A 21,286-nucleotide genomic window follows, 5' to 3' on the forward strand; every position below is an offset into this window, starting at 1 on the left:
TCTTCGGGAGGATTCTTGAGTGGTACACCTACCTACTGCTACTGTTGCTGCCGCTGCTGCTATTGTTGCTGCTGGGAGTCGATCGTCATCCCAGAGGGGAAGTCGGAAAACCACTTGTACTACTTCAACTAAGCAATTGACTGTCTAACATTCCTTTGTGAGGTAGATAAATTTATGACAGCAGTCATCCTGTTGCAAAGCGGATAACTGAGGCTTTTACACTTATGTTGGTGTTAGATGTGCATCCGGTATCCACCATTAGTGCAGTGGGATTAAGAAAATTGATGGAGATAGTGTGTCACCAGTACTAAATCCCATCTAGGTTCTACTTCACTAGGCAGGCGATACCGAGAATGTACAGAGACGTCAGAAAAAGTGTCGCCAGTGCCCTAAAAAATGTCGTTGTATCCAGTGTCCACTTAACCACGGATATGTAGAGAAGTGGAACAGGGCAGACTAAGGACTATATGACTTTGACAGCCCACTGGGTAGATGTATTGCCTCCCGCTGCTACAACAGCAGCAGCGGCACCAGTAGCAGCATCTCGCAAATCTAAACTAATTTCTAGGCAGGCTACGCTGTGTATCACCGCTTTCTGTAAGAGGCACACCACTGACAACCTCTTACGGAAACTGAGGGACATAATCGCGCATTGGCTTACCCCACTTAGACTCTCCTGGGGATTTGTGATATCGGACAATGACACCAATATTGTGCGTGCATTACAACTAGGCAAATTCCAGCATGTCCCATGTTTTGCACATACAATTAATTTGGTGGTGTAGAATTTTTTGAAAAATGACAGGGGTGTACAGGAGATGCTGTCGGTGGCCCAAAAAATTGTGGGCCACTTTCGACATTCTGCCACTGTGTGCTGAAGACTGAAGCACCAACAAACACTCCTGAACCTGCCCTGCAATCAAATGAAGTAAGAGGTGGTAACGAGGTGAAATTCAACACTCTATATGCTTCAGAGGATGGAGAAGCAGCAAAAGGCCATTAAAGCTTATACATGCACCTACGATATAGGCAAAGGAGGGGGAATGCACCTGACTCAAGCGCAGTGGAGAATGATTTCCGTTTTGTGCAAGGTTCTCCAACCCTTTGAACTTGCCACACGTGAAGTCAGTTCAGACACTGCCAGCTTGAGTCAGGTCATTCCCCTCATCAGGCTTTTGCAGAAGCAGCTGGAGAAATTAAAGGAGGAGCTAAGATGGAGCGATTCCGCTAAGTATGTGGGACTAGTGGATGGAGCCCTTCATTCACTTTGCCAGTATTCAAGGGTGGTCAATCTGTTGAAATCAGAGCGCTACATTTTGGCCACCGTGCTCAATCCTAGGTTTAAAGCCTATGTTGTATCTCTATATGCAGCAGACCCAAGTGTGCAGAGGTGCTAAGACCTGCTGGTGAGTAAATTGTCAACTCAAGCAGAATGTGACCTGTCAACATCTCCTCCTTCAATTTTCCCACCACTGGGGCTGCATGGAAAAGGATAACATTTCCTAGGCCACCCACTGGCAGTGATGCAGGGCAGTCAGGAGCTAAAGCTGAAATCTGGTCCAGACTGAAGTACCTGCCAACGATTACTGACATGTCTACTGTCACTGCATATGATTCTGTCACCATTGAAAGAATGGTGGAGGATTATATGAGTGACAGCATCCAAGTAGGCATGTCAGACAGTACATATGTATACTGGAAGGAAAAAGAGGCAATTGGGATGCCCTTGCACAAACTGGCTTTATTTTACCTAAGTTGCCCCCCCTCCAGTGTGTACTCCGAAAGAGTATTTAGCGCAGCCGGTAACCTTGTCAGTGATCGGCATACGAGGTTACTTCCACAAAATGCGGAGAAGATGATGTCCACCAAAATGAATTATAAATTCCTCCAGGAAGACCTCGACCAGCAAGTGTATCTGGAAAGTACACAGGGACCTGTGATGGTGGATTCCAGTGGGGATGAATTAATACTCTGTGAGGAGGGGGATGTACACAGTGAAAGGGGTGAGGAATCAGAGGATGAGGTCAACATCGTGCCTCTGTAGAGCCAGTTTGTGCAAGGAGAGATTGATTGCTTCTTTTTTGGTGGGGGCCCAAACAAACCAATCATTTCAGCCACAGACATGTGGCAGACCCTGTTGCTGAAATGATTGGTTTGTTAAAGTGTGCATGTCCTGTTTATACAACATAAGGGTGGGTGGGAGGGCCCAAGGACATTTCCATCTTGCACCTGTTTTTCTTATTTGCTTCATGTGCTGTTTGGGGACTATTTTGTTAAAGTGCCATCCTGTCTGACACCAGGGCAGTAGCTAGGGGGGGGGGGCTAAGGGGGCATGCGCCCCGGGTGCAGGATTTGAGGTGGCGCTGAGGAGATACAGAGGAGCAGGGTTTTTATTATTTTGCTGGCAGTGCTGTGCTTCTCCAGTGAGACAGCAGACTGCTCCCGGGCTGTGTCTCTGACCCACCTTTCTGCCCGGAGCTGGCTCTGATGCTGTGCAGGTGAGCTCCAGTACCTGGATCTCTCCTATGCCAGCTACTGTCTTAAACTCTCTTCTGTGCCATGCAGTTCTGCGACTAGCATGTGGTGCACCATACAAACTATAGAAGCGAGTTGTTGGTGCTGTGTTTTTCAGCAGGCTATGATCCCGGCTGCCTGCCCAGCACCAACCAATACAAGCTGCAGGCTACACCACATTGAGAGGACACACTGCCCCAGGCTTATGCTTGTTAACAGGTGCAGTCACCGATGTTACAGAAATCAAAGGTTCACTTTGCTAGCTGTCTACTTGACAGTGGAAACTTAGAGCCTGGACAACCTTTTTTTTATATCTGCCCTCCTGTCTGCCACTGCAGTGCCACTCCTAGATGGACCAATTGTTTGTGTCGCTTGGCTTAGTCATACAGCTACAGTATCTCATTCCACCTCTTCCACATCTTTGCATGAGGTGCTGTTTGGGGCCTAGTTTTTGAAAAGTGCCATCCTGTCTGCCACTGCAGTGCCACTCCTAGATGGGCCAATTGTTTGTGTTGCTTGGCTTAGTCATACAGCTACCTCATTGCACCTCTTTTACATCTTTGCATGAGGTGCTGTTTGAGGCCTAGTTTTGAAAAGTGCCCTCCTGTCTGCCACTGCAGTGCCACTCCTAGATGGGCCAATTCTTTGTGTCACTTGGCTTAGTCATACAGCTACCTCATTGCACCTCTTCTACATCTTTGCACGAGGTGCTGTTTGGGGCCTTTTTTTTATATCTGCCCTCCTGTCTGACACTGCAGTGCCACTCCTAGATGGGCCAGGTGTTGGTGTTGTCCACTTGTGTCGCTTAGCTTAGTCATCCAGCAACCTCGGTGCAACCTTTTGGCCAAAAAACAATATTGTGAAGTGTGAGGTATACAGAATAGACTGGAAATCAGTGGAAATGAATGTTATTGAGGTTAGTAATACCGTAGGTTCAAAATTACCCCCAAATTCTGTGATTTTAGCCGTTTTTTTTTTTTTTTTCAAAACACATCCAGATCCAAAACCAAAACACGAAAGGTTGGTTTTGGCAAAACCATGCCAAAATCAAAACACGAAAGTGGAATTAGACCCAAAACCAGAACACAAAACACGAAAAGTGCCAGCCGCACATCTCTAATTTGTACCAATATAGAGTATGGCGATGTATGTTTAATGTAGTGCCGTTTGTCTGGGATCTGGATGATAGGTCAACCACTAATGGTTGACAGGCATTAGGTAAACATTGGCAAAAGGTCGGCATGAACAAAAGATCGACATGGCAATGGTTGACACAGAAAAAAACGCTAACATGAGTTTTTCACTTTTTCATACTTTACGATCCACATGGACTACGATTGGGAATAGCAACCTGTGACGAGTCTAGCGGTAGCAGCTTGAGGCACCATGCTCGAAGCATGGAGACTAAAGTGAGCCATGCGAGGGGACGCAGTGCACTAATTGCCATTCCTGGAGACTTTACAGAGTAAACTATACAAAAAAAATCCCAACTCTTGTCGACATTTTTTCGTGTTGACCTTTTGTACATGTCAACCCTTTTCACGTGTCGACCTACTGCCCGTCGACCTTTTGAGGTCGACCTAGACACAATGATCCTATTCTGTGTTTGTCCACACTTATTGGCCACCAAACAAGACATATGCAGCAATATTCGTTTTAAAAGGAAATTTCTGCTAATTATATTTCATATAGAACACATTTTACATGAAGATATACTATAAATGATTAACCACTTGCCTGATTTGGTCGCATCAGATGCTACCACAGAAGGCTGGGCTTTCCTTGACATAGTCGCATCTTAAGTGACCAGTCAGAAATACTGTGCGACTGCTGGAAGAGAATCTTACAGCAGCTGCTGCTCACAGAGAGACCTTCTGGTTCTGCTTCCAGGTTCCCCTTCCTCAGTACCTGCCATGCAGCCGATCACTGATGACCACACAGCTCAGCAGTAGCTCCCACCCCACAGCTGCAAAGATTAGCATTCACTGGGAAAATGTAGAGTCACGACGTTCATTATGGCCCAATCATCAATAGTCCGATATATCAACCATTGACGTTTGTACCAATGTAATGAAATCATATTTGATATGTTTTAAATAAATGTTCTTAACTTAATTGAATCATAAAAAACCCCAGACAATTTAGCCTTTTAAGTGGTTAACAGAATGCAATTTACGTGCTTGAGTGATTTGCGCCTATGGCAAATGCGTTATACTTATGATATCAGAAATGTTGTGGAAAAGGGATGGACGTTCCTGGGTGGTGAACTTGACAGTATTTTAGTTTGACTTTAGGTTTCCCCTGCTGCCTGTGCAAGCAGGAGACGCTTACCAGCTAAGGTATCAATGACTCTGCATGAGAATATCTCCTGGAAGTGCTCTTCTAAAATGGTAGTAACCCAACAGAGAATTTGGCCTCCTCGTGGGGTATACCCCCTGTCCAGGAATCTGAAAAGAAAAAGATAGTTACCCTAACCACACCCACTGCACCCATGGTAGTTACACCCATGGTAACATGTGGGGTCATTCCGACCCATTTGCACGCAGTGGTTTGTAGCTGCAGTGCGAACAGGTCCGGAATGCACTTGCGCGGCGGCCGCATTGCACATGTGCGACGTTGCCTGGCGACAGGGGTCGCCAGGTTACGTTGCATCCTATGAGAAAAGCGGTCGCAGAGCCGACCGCAAGAAGATTGACAGACAGGAGGCGTTCCTGGGCGGATACGGACCATTGGATGGCGTTTTCGGGGAGTGGTAAGGAAAATGCAGGCTTGTCCAAAAGAACGGAGGGCGGATGTCTGACGTCAAAGCCGGCTCCAGCATCGCAGAGATCGTCGCACAGGGTAAGTATGTCCAGGGCTGGTCTAGTTTTGCTTGAATTTTTTTTAGCTTAGCAGGGCTGCACAAACGATCGCAGCCCTGCTAAGCTAAAATACACTCCCCCATAGGCGTGTACTAGTTGATCGCAGCAGCAGCAAAAAGTTGCTGGCTGTGATCAACTCGGAATGACCACCATGGTTTGTTCCAGATACAAAGTTCCATTCTGTTTTTTGCTTTGCTCCCAACTAAGAATCAGCCCCGCTGTACTGTACCTTGATTTTGGCTGTAGGCATGTTGCACTTTGGTATTTCTTCCTTTGTGATTATACAAACCACAGGCTATGGGCCCTCATTCCGAGTTGTTCGCTCGGTATTTTTCATCGCATCGCAGTGAAAATCCGCTTAGTACGCATGCGCAAAGTTCGCACTGCGACTGCGCCAAGTAACTTTACTATGAAGAAAGTATTTTTACTCACGGCTTTTTCTTCGCTCCGGCGAACGTAATGTGATTGACAGGAAATGGGTGTTACTGGGCGGAAACACAGCGTTTCAGGGGCGTGTGGCTGAAAACGCTACCGTTTCCGGAAAAAACGCAGGAGTGGCCGGAGAAACGGTGGGAGTGCCTGGGCGAACGCTGGGTGTGTTTGTGACGTCAACAAGGAACGACAAGCACTGAAATGATCGCACAGGCAGAGTAAGTCTGGAGCTACTCTGAAACTGCTAAGTAGTTAGTAATCGCAATATTGCGAATACATCGGTCGCAATTTTAAGAAGCTAAGATTCACTCCCAGTAGGCGGCGGCTTAGCGTGTGTAACTCTGCTAAATTCGCCTTGCGACCGATCAACTCGGAATGAGGGCCATTGTTAGGTCACCACGGTTAATGTTGTACACCAAGGCGCATCTGTCTATTTATATATTTTTGTATTTATCATGTGGATGGCCCAAAAACAATGCTACAATAAGATTTATTATGGCCACAGGCAAGTAACCCTTTGCAGCATTAAAAATGCAATTGGTTTCTTCACCCATATCAAGTGTCATTAAAATGTGCTACAGGCATTTCTATACATGAACTGATCTGATGGTATCTTACAGTACATCTCATGTTGACATGCTGTATTTCCTTTACATGCTTTATGTAATTGCTCTCACCCTCCTGTATCAGAAAAATATATATTTTATGTATTCAGGTCATTCAGCAGTTACTGTATCCATTACATGGGAACATACACTGTGTCTAGAGGTGAATTATTATATGATGCATATACCTGATGAAATAGACAATTACATTATTAAATGATTTCTTATAAATTTTACATTTCACAGATTTAACAATCTTCCATATTATACGATGTGCTGTCTATCTTAAATTATATACGTTTAGGTATACCCATGTTTTTTGCTGTGATGTTAAAAAGAATCATATTCATTTTTTGTTATTTTATTGTTATAATTTCAGATGACAAATTGGGTCTCATTCAGTTGGGAACAAGCACAAAAAGCAAGTACAATAACTTTGTACCAGCCTGTATACTGGTGCCCAGTCTGACCTACTGTACATAATTATCTTTTTGTTGCCATGGAGAGTTGGGTGGAGTGAGTATGCAGGTTTAACTAGAAGTGCTGCACTCATTACACGTTATGCCGCACACTAATGCCTATTACAACTTATGCCACACACCATAATGCCCATTACATGTTATGCCACAAACCTTAATGCCCATTACACTTTATGACACATATTATGCCATACACTGTAATACTCATTACACATTATGTCACATACCATTATGCCCCTGGCACAATTTTATGCTCCACACACAATATCCCTTACAAATGATTCCCCATAGTAAGGCTTCTAATTACTTTTAAATTACCTGTTGCCAGGGGTCTCCTGCTCATTGCCAGGGGTCTCATGCTCATTGCCAAGGGTTTCCTGCTCTTGGCTCCATGCTCATTGTCAGGGGTTTCTTGCTCATTGCCAGGGGTCTCATGCTCATTGCCAGTGGTCTCATGGTCGTTGCTAAAAGTTTCATGCTCTGGGTTCCATGTTTGTTGCCAGGTGTTTCCTGCTTGTTCCCAGGGGTCTCATACTCGTTGCCAAGGGTTTCATGCTCATTGTCAGGGTTTTCAGGCTCATTGCCAGGGATCTCATGGTCACTGCTAAGAGTTTCATGCTTGTTGTCAGGGGTTTCCTGCTCTGGTTTCCATGCTCATTGCAAGGGGTTTCCTGCTCATTGCCAGGAGTCTCATGCTCGTTGAAAGGGAAATTGTGCTTATTACTAAGAGTTTTATGCTCATTGTCAGAGGTTTCATTCTCCTGGTTCCTGGCGACCGCCCTGCTAGCACACACCTAAAACCGCTCCAGGGTTCCCTTTGCTGTGACAGTGAAAATTACACCAAAAATCATAACAAAATGTGTTGACCTTTTTCATGTCGACCATTTTCATGTCTACCTTTAAATGTGTTGACATTTTGTACCTGTCCACCTTTTCCAATGTCGACATTTTAGATTTCAACCTAAAGATCATGTCAACCTTTTGTCCATGTCAACCTTTTCTCTGTCGACCATTTGGTGTCGACCTATTTATTGTAGACCTTCTTACTGTAGATCTATTGAACCAAAACCCTTTAAGCAGAGTGATTGACAGTCAGGCACTGTTTGTGGGCATGGACAGGGGGGTGGTGGCAAAAAAATCAGTCGCTGAGTAGGAGAGAGCTGTAATTGAAGTGTAAGAGAAGAGGGCTGTGAGAACAGGAGGAGGGTCCCGCACCAAGGAGCTCATAGCCTGGACATCACTAATGGTCTCAGATAAGATCAAAGACCATCAGTGAAATATCAGGGACAATCAGTACTGATAATATCAGAGACCATCAATGATAATTTCAGAGACTATCAGCAACAATATCAGAGACCATAAATGTTAATATCAGACACCATCAGTGATGTGAAGTTTTACAGCCATTTAGGGACTCATATCCCAATCAATAGGCCTGATTTTGAGTCACGCGCAGGATTGTATATGGCCGCAAGTAATGAATCTTAGCAAACTGCGCATCTGCAGTAGCAAATTTAAGCATTTTTATATCTCTGGTCAATTCTGAGTCGGGCTGCTCTTGGCTGGATCTTTTTCTGTGTGGCAACATTGCAGATGCTTGTAAGAGATCTGTCTTGTGGGCAGTGGAGAATTTCCCATTAGGCTGTGAGGCATGTGCCTAGGGGCAGCACTTGTTCAGGGCCAGCTCTTGGATGCTTGTGTTGGTACTGTCAGTCCAAAACCTACCAGTAACTGCAAAATAATTTCACTATACTGTACCATATGCCATCTTGAATGGAGTGTAAACATGTAAGACATCCACATACTACCCCTATAACCTGTCCTACTCAGTACATACTGTATGTGTACATAATTAAAAATACAAAAATGTCACAGTGGCTTTTTATTGTTCTATTAAATTGGCTATCCTAAAATGAGGGCTTATAACCAATCAATAAAAATAATAAATTAAGGCAGGCAGGGGGGGGGCCGTTAAAGTTGTGCCTAGGGGTGCCCTCACCCCTAAGTCCTCCCCTGCTTGTGGGATGTTGTGGGTGTGCAGCCACAGTTCCACATGCAATCAGCGAAGGGATGCCCGTTTCTCTCTAGCATCCAGCATTGGGTAAGTCTGAGTACAGATGATATGCATAGCTACATTTGTATGTGTCCCCAACTTACAGCTCTGATTGAGTTGGTATCAGGAGAGCAGCATTTGGGAACCTTAAGGTCCTAATACCGACCCCAGGATCCCAGCCACCAGAATGCCGGCGGTGGTGGCAAGCGCAACGGAGCCCCTTGCGGACTCGGAGGCTCTCTGCACTCGCCACAGGCTCTATTCCCACTCTTTGGGTGTTGGGGATGGGTTGGGGCTGAGAGACTGGCACTGGAGATCCCGACGGTCAGCATACCTACCCTGGAATCCCGGCAGCAGAATGGCGGGGGGAGGGGAATGCAACAAAGCCCATTGCGGGCTCGGTGGCTCGCTGCGCTCACCACAGGTTCTATTCCCACTCTATGGGTGTCGTAATAGTGACAGACGGGATCCTGACTGCCAGTCTCATGTGTACATCCCCTCTGTATGCCTGGACAAGAGATGTGGGGTAAAAAAAGGCAAGTACTGGAAACACAAAGCAAATACAGTGAAGGGCCCTACACACCTGGCGATTGGCTGCCGAGGTCCCCGATGGCCGATATGGCCAGCGGGAGACCCTTTGGTGGAGAGGAGGTGACGGGGACTTCACTCCCCCCATCACCTGGCCCCATAGCCCTGTATGCTAATATGGACGAGTTTGTCCATATTGGCATGCATAAATTAGCGACCCGGCACCAATGATGAAAGAGCGCGGGGCTGCGCATCGTTCATCGCTGGTGCATACACACTGAAAGATATGAACTATATTTTTTTCATTAATGAATGAGATTGTTCATATCTTTCTGTGTTATCGCGTAGTGTGTAGGGCCTATAGGCCATTTCACTTAATTGTAGGCCTACCTCAAGTAGATGTGCCCAGTAAACAGGGATTCCACTAAGGAAACATTTGTTCTGTGGGTGCCTGAGCTCTGGTACAAATATGTGCAATGATGATAACAATATGCAGTACTACAGTATGTACTGTAGCTACTTTGGATTGACAACTTCTGCTGATAGTACTGAAAACAGAACCACAGCTATATTAGTACAAGTAATTTAATGAATTTAGCAGCATTATTTAATTATTATTTCCATTACCTAATTGTTATTTCCAGGAAAAACAATTCCTAATTCATGTTTAAAGTAGAGATGACGCCAGTTCGGTTTTATCCAGATTTTTCTTATTGGCTATCCAAAACACGTGACATCCGTGAGCCAATAAGATGCCGTTTTGAGATTCTAGTAAATCCGAATAAAACCGAACCAGCTCATCTCTAGTTTTAGGGAACGTAAGTGGAGATATTTTATGTTCTTTTCAATATGGATAATATGACATTTATTTATAATACATTATACTCTCTTGTGCATCTGACCTCATTATCTTATTGGTTCACAACATAATAATATATTAAAATTAGTTTTTATGACCATATCATATTGTATCCAAGTTGGCGTTATGCCACTTCTGCATTGATTAGTAGTGCATACAGCTAACAATTGCATTTCCCACGCTTCTGTGAGGAATACTTAAACTAGTGATGTGCACCGGAAATTTTTCGGGTTTTGTGTTTTGGTTTTGGATTCGGTTCCGCGGCCGTGTTTTGGATTCGGACGCGTTTTGGCAAAACCTCCCTGAAAATTTTTGTGTCGGATTCGGGTGTGTTTTGGATTCGGGTGTTTTTTTACAAAAAACCCTCAAAAACAGCTTAAATCATAGAATTGGGGGGTCATTTTGATCCCATAGTATTATTAACCTCAATAACCATAATTTCCACTAATTTCCAGTCTATTCTGAACACCTCACACCTCACAATATTATTTTTAGTCCTAAAATTTGCACCAAGGTCGCTGGATGACTAAGCTAAGCGACCCAAGTGGCCGACACAAACACCTGGCCCATCTAGGAGTGGCACTGCAGTGTCGGACAGGATGGCACTTCAAAAAATAGTCCCCAAACAGCACATGATGCAAAGAAAAAAACAGGTGCAATGAGGTAGCTGTGTGACTAAGCTAAGCGACCCAAGTGGCCGACACAAACACCTGGCCCATCTAGGAGTGGCACTGCAGTGTCAGGCAGGATGGCACTTCAAAAAAATAGTCCCCAAACAGCACATGATGCAAAGAAAAAAAGAGGCGCAATGAGGTAGCTGTGTGACTAAGCTAAGCGACCCAAGTGACCGACACAAACACCTGGCCCATCTAGGAGTTGCACTGCAGTGTCAGACAGGATGGCACTTCAAAAAATAGTCCCCAAACAGCACATGATGCAAAGAAAAAAAAGAGGTGCACCAAGGTCGCTGGATGGCTGAGCTAAGCGACCCAAAGGGCCGACACAAACACCTGGCCCATCTAGGAGTGGCACTGCAGTGTCCGGCAGGATGGCACTTCAAAAAAATAGTCCCCAAACAGCACATGATGCAAAGAAAAAAAGAGGCGCAATGAGGTAGCTGTGTGACTAAGCTAAGCGACCCAAGTGACCGACACAAACACCTGGCCCATCTAGGAGTGACACTGCAGTGTCAGACAGGATGGCAGATTTAAAAAATAGTCCCCAAACAGCACATGATGCAAAGAAAAAAAGAGGTGCCTGACTTAAACAAACCACCTCACCATCAGAATCCTCCTTGTCAATTTCCTCCCCAGCGCCAGCAACACCCATATCCTCATCCTGGTGTACTTCAAAAGTGACACCTTCAATTTGACTATCAGGAACTAGACTGCGGGTGCTCCTTCCAGCACTTGCAGGGGGCGTGCAAATGGTGGAAGGCGCAACCTCTTCCCGTCCAGTGTTGGGAAGGTCAGGCATCGCAACCGACACAATTGGACTCTCCTTGGGGATTTGTGATTTAGAAGAACGCACAGTTCTTTGCTGTGCTTTTGCCATCTTAACTCTTTTAAGTTTTCTAGCAGGAGGATGAGTGCTTCCATCCTCATGTGAAGGTGAACCACTAGCCATGAACATAGGCCAGGCCCTCAGCCGTTCCTTGCCACTCAGTGTCGTAAATGGCACATTGGCTAGTTTACGCTTCTCCTCAGACGATTTTGATTTAGATTTTTGGGTCATTTTACTGAGCTTTATTTTTTTGGATTTTACATGCTCTCTACTATGACATTGGGCATCGGCCTTGGCAGACGACATTGATGGCATTTCATCATCTCGGCCATGACTAGTGGCAGCAGCTTCAGCACGAGGTGGAAGTGGATCTTGATCTTTCCCTATTTTACCCTCCACATTTTTGTTCTCCATTTTTTAATGTGTGGAATTATATGCCAGTGATATATCAATAGCAATGGCCTACTACTATATATACTGCGCACAACTGAAATGCACCACAGGTATGGATGGATAGTATACTTGATGACACAGAGGTAGGTAGAGCAGTGGCCTTCTGTACCGTACTGCTATATAGTATATACTGGTGGTCAGCAAACTGTGCAAAACTGAAATGCACCACGGGTATGGATGGATAGTATACTTGACGACACAGAGGTAGGTAGAGCAGTGGCCTTCTGTACCGTACTGCTATATAGTATATACTGGTGGTCAGCAAACTGTGCAAAACTGAAATGCACCACAGGTATGGATGGATAGTATACTTGACGACACAGAGGTAGGTAGAGCAGTGGACTACTGTACCGTACTGCTATATATATATATAGTTATACTGGTGGTCAGCAAACTGTGCAAAACTGAAATGCACCACAGGTATGGATGGATAGTATACTTGACGACACAGAGGTAGGTATAGCAGTGGCCTTCTGTACCGTACTGCTATATAGTATATACTGGTGGTCAGCAAACTGTGCAAAACTGAAATGCACCACAGGTATGGATGGATAGTATACTTGACGACACAGAGGTAGGTAGAGCAGTGGACTACTGTACCGTACTGCTATATATATAGTTATACTGGTGGTCAGCAAACTGTGCAAAACTGAAATGCACCACAGGTATGGATGGATAGTATACTTGACGACACAGAGGTAGGTAGAGCAGTGGCCTTCTGTACCGTACTGCTATATAGTATATACTGGTGGTCAGCAAACTGTGCAAAACTGAAATGCACCACAGGTATGGATGGATAGTATACTTGATGACACAGAGGTAGGTAGAGCAGTGGACTACTGTACCGTACTGCTATATATATATTATATACTGGTGGTCAGCAAACTGTGCAAAACTGAAATGCACCACAGGTATGGATGGATAGTATACTTGACGACACAGAGGTAGGTAGAGCAGTGGCCTTCTGTACCGTACTGCTATATAGTATATACTGGTGGTCAGCAAACTGTGCAAAACTGAAATGCACCACAGGTATGGATGGATAGTATACTTGACGACACAGAGGTAGGTAGAGCAGTGGACTACTGTACCGTACTGCTATGTATATAGTTATACTGGTGGTCAGCAAACTGTGCACAACTGAAATGCACCACAGGTATGGATGGATAGTATACTTGACGACACAGAGGTAGGTAGAGCAGTGGACTACTGTACCGTACTGCTATATATATATATAGTTATACTGGTGGTCAGCAAACTGTGCAAAACTGAAATGCACCACAGGTATGGATGGATAGTATACTTGATGACACAGAGGTAGGTAGAGCAGTAGCCTTCTGTACCATACTGCTATATAGTATATACTGGTGGTCAGCAAACTGTGCAAAACTGAAATGCACCACAGGTATGGATGGATAGTATACTTGATGACACAGAGGTAGGTAGAGCAGTGGCCTTCTGTACCGTACTGCTATATAGTATATACTGGTGGTCAGCAAACTGTGCAAAACTGAAATGCACCACAGGTATGGATGGATAGTATACTTGACGACACAGAGGTAGGTAGAGCAGTAGACTACTGTACTGTACTGCTATATATATATATAGTTATACTGGTGGTCAGCAAAATTCTGCTTTGTCCTCCTACTAGTATATATATACTACAATCCAGCACAGATATGGAGCGTTTTTCAGGCAGAGAACGTATAATACTGGTGGTCACTGGTCAGCAAAACTCTGCACTGTCCTCTTACTATATAATACTGCTGGTCCCCAGTCCCCACAATAAAGCAATTAGCACACTGAGCACAGATATTTGCAGCACACTGAGCACAGTCAGATATGGAGCGTTTTTCACGCAGAGAACGTAGATATTTGCACTTGAGGCACACTGAGCACAGATATTTGCAGCACACTGAGCACAGATATTTGCAGCACAATTTGCAGCCCACTGAACATAGAAACTGAGAGGACGCCAGCCACGTCCTCTCACGATCATCTCCAATGCACAAGTGAAAAATGGCGGCCACGCGCGGCTCCTTATATAGAATACGAATCTCGCGAGAATCCGACCGCAGGATGATGACGTTCGGGCGCGCTCGGGTTAACCGAGCAAGGCGGGAGGATCCGAGTTGCTCGGAACCGTGCAAAAAAAGGTGAAGTTTGGGCGGGTTCGGATCCCGAGGATCCGAACCCGCTCATCACTAACTTAAACACACTGGTTACTTGTATTACTTCTTCTTTCATAAACATTGCAAAACTCACACATGGACGCAAAATCATTCTTTTTTGTATGCATCTTTCCTAGGGCCCTCATTCCGAGTTGATCGGTCGCAAGGCGAATTTAGCAGAGTTACACACGCTAAGCCGCCGCCTACTGGGAGTGTATCTTAGCATCTTAAAATTGCGACCGATGTATTCGCAATATTGCGATCACAAACTACTTAGCAGTTTTAGAGTAGCTCCAGACTTACTCTGCCTGTGCGATCAGTTCAGTGCTTGTCGTTCCTGGTTTGACGTCACAAACACACCCAGCGTTCGCCCAACCACTCCCCCGTTTCTCCGGCCACTCCTGCGTTTTTTCCGGAAACGGTAGCGTTTTCAGCCACACGCCCATAAAACGCCGTGTTTCCGCCCAGTAACACCCATTTCCTGTCAATCACATTACGATCGCCGGAGCGATGAAAAAGCCGTGAGTAAAAATACTTTCTTCATAGCAAAGATACTTGGCGCAGTCGCAGTGCGAATATTGCGCATGCGCACTAAGCGGAATTTCACTGCGATGCGATGAAAAATACCGAGCGAACGACTCGGAATGAGGGCCTAGGTACGCCAAAGGCTCATGTGTCCACCTATAAACAAGCTGTGTTGGACTTCCTTAAAATGAGTACGAGCCAAGCGCACCAACATACAGTATAGTACAGTATAAAGATGGCCACTATTGACTCTAAACATTGATTGAATAATGTATATATCTACAGATGTTGTTTTGTTAGATACAATCACAAGAAGTGTGAGACAGTTTTTCAGCAGTAGTTATTATATCTACAGAGCAGTTACACGTATAATGGCCCTCATTCCGAGTTGTTCGCTCTGTATTTTTCATCGCATCGCAATGAAAATCCGCTTAGTACGCATGCGCAATGTTCGCACTGCGACTGCGCCAAGTAACTTTGCTATGTAGAAAGTAATTTTACTCACGGCTTTTTCATCGCTCCGGCGATCGTAATGTGATTGACAGGAAATGGGTGTTACTGGGCGGAAACACGGCGTTTCAGGGGCGTGTGGCTGAAAACGCTACCATTTCCGGAAAAAACGCAGGAGTGGCCGGAGAAACGGTGGGAGTGCCTGGGCGAACGCTGGGTGTGTTTGTGACGTCAAACAGGAACGACAAGCACTGAACTGATCGCACAGGCAGAGTAAGTCTGAAGCTACTCTGAAACTGCTAAGTAGTTAGTAATCGCAATATTGCGAATACATCGGTCGCAATTTTAAGAAGCTAAGATTCACTCCCAGTAGGCGGCGGCTTAGCGTGTGTAACTCTGCTAAATTCGCCTTGCGACCGATCAACTCGGAATGAGGGCCTATGTGAGCTAAAGGCTTCATGCAACCCTCCTTGGTTATTGTAGTCCCATAGTCAGTGGTGAATTGGCAATGTCGCCTTCCAGGGCTTTTCCTTGTGGACAATGGGCTAATATACTGTAGCCATTTGCAGGACCATAGTGTCCTGATTCCTGGTGGCAGGCCATTTTCTGGGAACCAGTTGCCTTCGTTCTTTGTGCAATGTATCCACTACTCCTTTTCCTGATTGTGCATGTGATCATCTCCCTAGCCTCTGCATTGCAGCCTGCACTGACTACTTCTGCTATGTTACCTGATGTTTGAGCCTGGCTCATACACTGTGCTGCACAATCACCATAAAAAGTTTGGCCAGATTGATTATTGTTCTTGAAACAGATAGAATCACCACCTTCCCCAAGGGCTCCTCCCCTTCAGTCTCAGCACCAGCTATAGAGAATGGTCTTCAGTTACCATGATATTGGAGACAGATGACCCTCATAAGAAAAACAGTAATATATCTGTTGCAATGCTAGCCTGGGACAGCAATATATTAGTAGTGTTTGGTTATTCCCTTTACTGATTATCCTCTGAATTTTCTGTTAACTTTTATTCTTATAAAGTTTTTATTTCTAGTTTAATCCATGAGAAAATTGTAATTTCTTTCCATACAAAAAAATTGCAGCCCTCTGGACTCGTTAGTACTTAATTGTGGCTATTGAAAAATTTCTAGTGAGTACCACTGCTCTAGAGGGACAAACTGTTATTGTGAATCTTTACTCTGCAGAACAGATATTGATCTAACTTAATTTCTCTTCTCTTTCTTTCCAGCAAGTGAGTGTTTTGTACAGGATTGCAGTTATGTTGTAACCTTGATCATTCACCTTATTACTTTCCCAATATAACATTCCAACATTATTCCTTTAGTTTGTTAATAAATGCACTAGACTGGTTTGTCCTTCATTAAGATTTTTGTGGCCTGATGCTGATTTGTACATATATTGGTTGTAATTATGTTAAAAACAGTATTTACACCCATCTGCTGAGAAGTTAGTATGAAGAGATACGTCCAGCAAAGCACTAATAGTGACTGTGTGTAGCATATTATTTGATTTTTATTTTATATTCGTTTCTCATTCAAATCTATATGCATTGATCATTTTATCACATACGCACCAGTATTTGCTGAATTTAAGGGTTTATAATCAATTAACCATTAACCATTCATCAATCCAATTACTCATTTATTATTTATTTATCCTTATCCATACTTGAAGAAATCAAGGGCTCATATCTTATTAACCAACTAATTGGATAAACAGACCAATCACCCGGATTGAGCGCAACACCATTCCCAATTATCCATCTAGTCCCATCAGGTCAGTCACCTGAAGGTGTAGCAGCTCGTCCACACAAATAGATCCCAGTGCGCAGGTTATCACATTTCTACTGTGTGTAGCATAGCTCTTAGGGGCATATTTAAAGGGCGTTTGGAGCAGCGGGGGTTATCCAGAGTTGTTCACAAACCAAAAAAGCACACTAATGGGCAAAACCATGTGCACTGCAGGTGGGGCAGATGTAACATGTGCAGAGAGCATTAGATTTGGGTGGGGTGTGTTCAAACCGAAATCTAAATTGCAGTGTAAACATAAAGCAGCCAGTATGTACCATACATAGAAACAATACAACCCACTTAAATCTAAATCTCTTTGCACATGTTACATCTGCCCCACCTGCAGTGCAGCATGGTTTTTCCCAATTGCTAACTTTTTTGAGTTGCTAACAACTCTGACTAACCCCCAGTTTTCATGGAAAACTGCTCCAAACCCATTAATTTTTTATTTTTTATTTTTTTTAGTAAGCAAGATTGCATTTACCATACCCTAGTGCGCTGGCAGGAGGCTTCCCTAGTTTCTGTGAACAAGCACTAATTTGGGCGCAATCGCAATTAGAGCATGTTCGCAGTTGGTGGGCAGCAGGTAGCATGCTGGGCGGCCTTGCATGCAATGGCCAGCACACAGCAAGCCAAAGAATGGATTGCAAATTCTGCTTTTTAGCAGAATTTGCAATTCATACTGAATAACCCCCAGTGTCAGGATTCCGGCATCGGTATTCTGACTGCCAGGATCCCAACCAACGGGATCCTGACCGTATCCCGTTAAGCAGTCATGGTGGTTTGTGCCCAATAAAAAGATCAAGGGGAATCCAGTTGCCACTCAAAGCAAAATACTGTATTAGAAAGGATGTCTCAGGTGTACTAAAAAAATAAAAAAAGAATATATAGGGTGAAATGTAATAGGGTGCAAGTTCTTGTGGGAGTGCAAATAAGCACTTACTCACTACAAATTTGGTGAAATTTGTTTCTGAAACATGCACTATGTAATAGAGTGCAAGTTTCAAGATGCACTCACATGTAATATCACATGAGATTTCTGGCGGCGGAGCCTGTGAAAACCTTCAAATCGGAATGCGAGTTACATTACATGCGAGTTGTTTCGTTTAAAACTAAGATCTCTCCAAAAGTCACCTGAGTTGTAACACACTGGCCCTATATAAGTAGCACCTCTGCCATTTTTTCCTTTGAGAGTTTGTGAAGGAGACTGTGTAGGCGTGAGGAACAGAATTGTCAGTGAGAGCTTTTTTGTTTGTTAGAAACATCATTTTAGGCTCAGAGTCAAGGTGAGCTGAGTCAGAAGGAGAAGGAGGAGCAGGTGAGAGGGACCCAGCCTCAGGTTGAGGAGGAGGCTGGTGAGGAGAAAGGAGGAGGCTGTTTCTACCCCTGGGAAGACGAAAATCAGGCAGGATGTCCAGTTTACGTACGAAGAGAACTGTGCACTGGTGCAGGTAATAGTGCCAGTTCATGATAGACTCCTAGGACTGGAGGCACAAGACACAACCCTGGCCTGCAAGAAGGGATTATGGCAGGGAATGTGTGATGCCATGAATACAGTCAGCTCTTACAAGCGCTGACTTGAAAATTTCAAGAAGCACTTCAACGATGTGAAGTGCATCCTCAAGGCAAAGCTGGCAGAGGAGCTGCAGGAGTCTCACAGAACAGAGGGAGGCCGAGCACTCCAGATTCTCTATAGAGCATTCGAGGAGGAGCTCAAGCAGGTCATACCACCTGAAGTACTGTCTGGCTCCCATATAAAGGACACCGACCGTCCACAATCACAAGCCCAACCTGGTGAGTAACCAAACAAATTTTTATCTTTTAACTGTACCAACCTAATTCAGTCAGAACTTAGTGTCAGTCCTTTGTTTAGTTAGATAAACTGTTACTGATTAAATTCCACAAAATGTAAGAGGATCTGCCATTTGCAAATGTGTGCAATGTTCACCCTTCTTATTTCTTTCCTCAGCTGCACAACAGAAGAAGACTTCTGACAATGCTCCTGCAAAAAGGTGACATCTGCAAACCGACAAAGATCAGTCTGGGGAGTCCTAAACAAGTACAAAACTAAGAAAAGTACAATCAGCCCATGGGTCAGCAGGCCTCTGCAATACATCTATAAGGGCACGTAACCTTAACTGCATTACCATTGTGACATTTATCCCTACATCCATTTAACAATTTAATGAGGCCAAAATCATATCAGTATTTCAGCTTTCTAAATTATAGCTAATGTTTAGAAGTAATTTATCTGTAAAATGCAAACTTAATGCAAACTTACCAAGAGAATTACCTTAAAAACCATGCTTTTATTGAAGTCAATAACATAAAGAAGTAACTACTGTAACCACCTGTGTTCTAGCATGGATATCCATAAGATTTGCATTGTTAGTGTAACACCTTGGGGTTGGCAGGTGTCTAAGTGGTTGGAAGAGGTATCACATGTGTTCGTGGCTATGTCATAGACCCTTTCCCAAAAATGTTTTTCCCCATACCTTGTTCACTGTATGTGGTTCAGAGAGGTAGGACAGATTGATATGCAAAGAGTGAGTTCAATGACAGCAATCTCCATCAGGAAATTTCTTTATTATGCCATAAAGAATTCTGGATGGAAGATGATTATTAAGTACAAGACAAACATTGGATAATCACAATAACATTGAAAGAGGATAATTGCAATAAGGAATAAAAAATCACATTAGATGATGACAAGAAAATCAGGTTTAGCTACAGCTCCAAATACAATGGAGTTCAATTTATCTAATTACAGGTATATGCACATTCAAAAAAATAACGTTGCAGGAAAAAAACAAGGGAAAAGATGACTAAGACCATAATTTGCACAATTAATAATCATAATTTTTCTAAAAATCCCTAAAAAAATTGTCCCAATCTTCACAAGCAATATATGTTGGAGCTCAGGGACCCTACAGCGCCACAGTATTGCAATGGGGCTGTGGTACAACTGTATTTGTTGCAAAAGAGATGGAGATCCTGGGTTCAAAATGGAAAATGTCCCCGTACTCCAATTTTCCATGAGGTGGTAGCTAGCAAAGGTTTCTTGGAATTCCTAGCAAACTGTCTCTGTAGTTATTATTCCTTGAAACAAGTGGCTTAGTCTTTCCTCTCCAAAATGACTCAATGTTTCTATAATGATTATCCCAACAAATAGGGATTTGTGTATTAATTGTTCCAACAAATAGTTCAGCACTGGGTTTGAACAGGGGTTACTCTGCGTAGTTTCTCAATTTTAGTCCTGATAGCACCCCTTCTCCATGTGGTCATGAGCAGTGACAACATACAATAGGGCTTAGCACTTACCCTCCCGCAGTCCACAACAACAACAGTCTCTGTTACTTACGTCAAACCTTTCAGGTTATTCTGCTCCCTCACTTGTCTCAGTGGTTCCAGCTCTCCTTAAGTGGGCCATGGCAGTTACGCCTCTCCACAAGCCTGGTGGTAACCGGTCCCCAGCTGTGACATCTCACCCCCACTCTCCTGCTACTCTTCAACTCACGAAAGCAACCCACTGCCTTAGCTCTGCAGCGCTGCTCTCCCCCACCCTGCATTACCACCCGACTCTCACAATTTAGCTGTTCTGCTCTGCTCCTCTAAGCACGCCTGCTCCCTGCAATGACTTCTCTCCAACTCTTTGTCCACGCCTTCTTCTTCCCACAAGGTTTCGCTTGCTCTCTGCTTCATTAGACAATCTGATCCTGCCACTTCACAAAACAGGACTTGTGAACTGACTCTAGTATGTGCTTTAACCTCTGCTGTGCCTGCCAAAAAATGTTTTTAAGGGGGCATACACAATTTTCTGTGGTACCACGTTAGAAGAGCAAAATTACTAGTGATAGCATATTTTGCTTTTCAAAAGTATGATTATTTACCATTAATATAGACTTTTTGGGTACTTCTTGTGCAAAGACAGGCCATCATCAAGGAGCTCTCTGGTCAGGAGGACATCATCCTGATGCCTGTAAATCCTGTTGAGCTTGCAGAGGACACAGCAGAAGGCTACATTATGGAGACAGAGGAACGGCAGCAG

General features: G+C 44.2%; 1 long non-coding RNA gene across 1 annotated transcript in view; it reads left to right on the forward strand.

Moving 5' to 3' along the window:
* LOC135051168 (uncharacterized) overlaps positions 1-19,550 on the forward strand; it is a 184,823-nt gene extending 165,273 nt beyond the window's left edge. Inside the window, exons 2-3 of the long non-coding RNA XR_010242091.1 lie at positions 18,498-19,032; positions 19,208-19,550. This is a non-coding gene — a long non-coding RNA (uncharacterized LOC135051168). The remainder of the gene's footprint in view (positions 1-18,497; positions 19,033-19,207) is intronic.
* Positions 19,551-21,286: the final 1,736 nt, after the last annotated feature.

The sequence above is a fragment of the Pseudophryne corroboree genome, chromosome 2, assembly GCF_028390025.1.
Source record: "Pseudophryne corroboree isolate aPseCor3 chromosome 2, aPseCor3.hap2, whole genome shotgun sequence".
NCBI lineage: Eukaryota > Metazoa > Chordata > Amphibia > Anura > Myobatrachidae > Pseudophryne > Pseudophryne corroboree.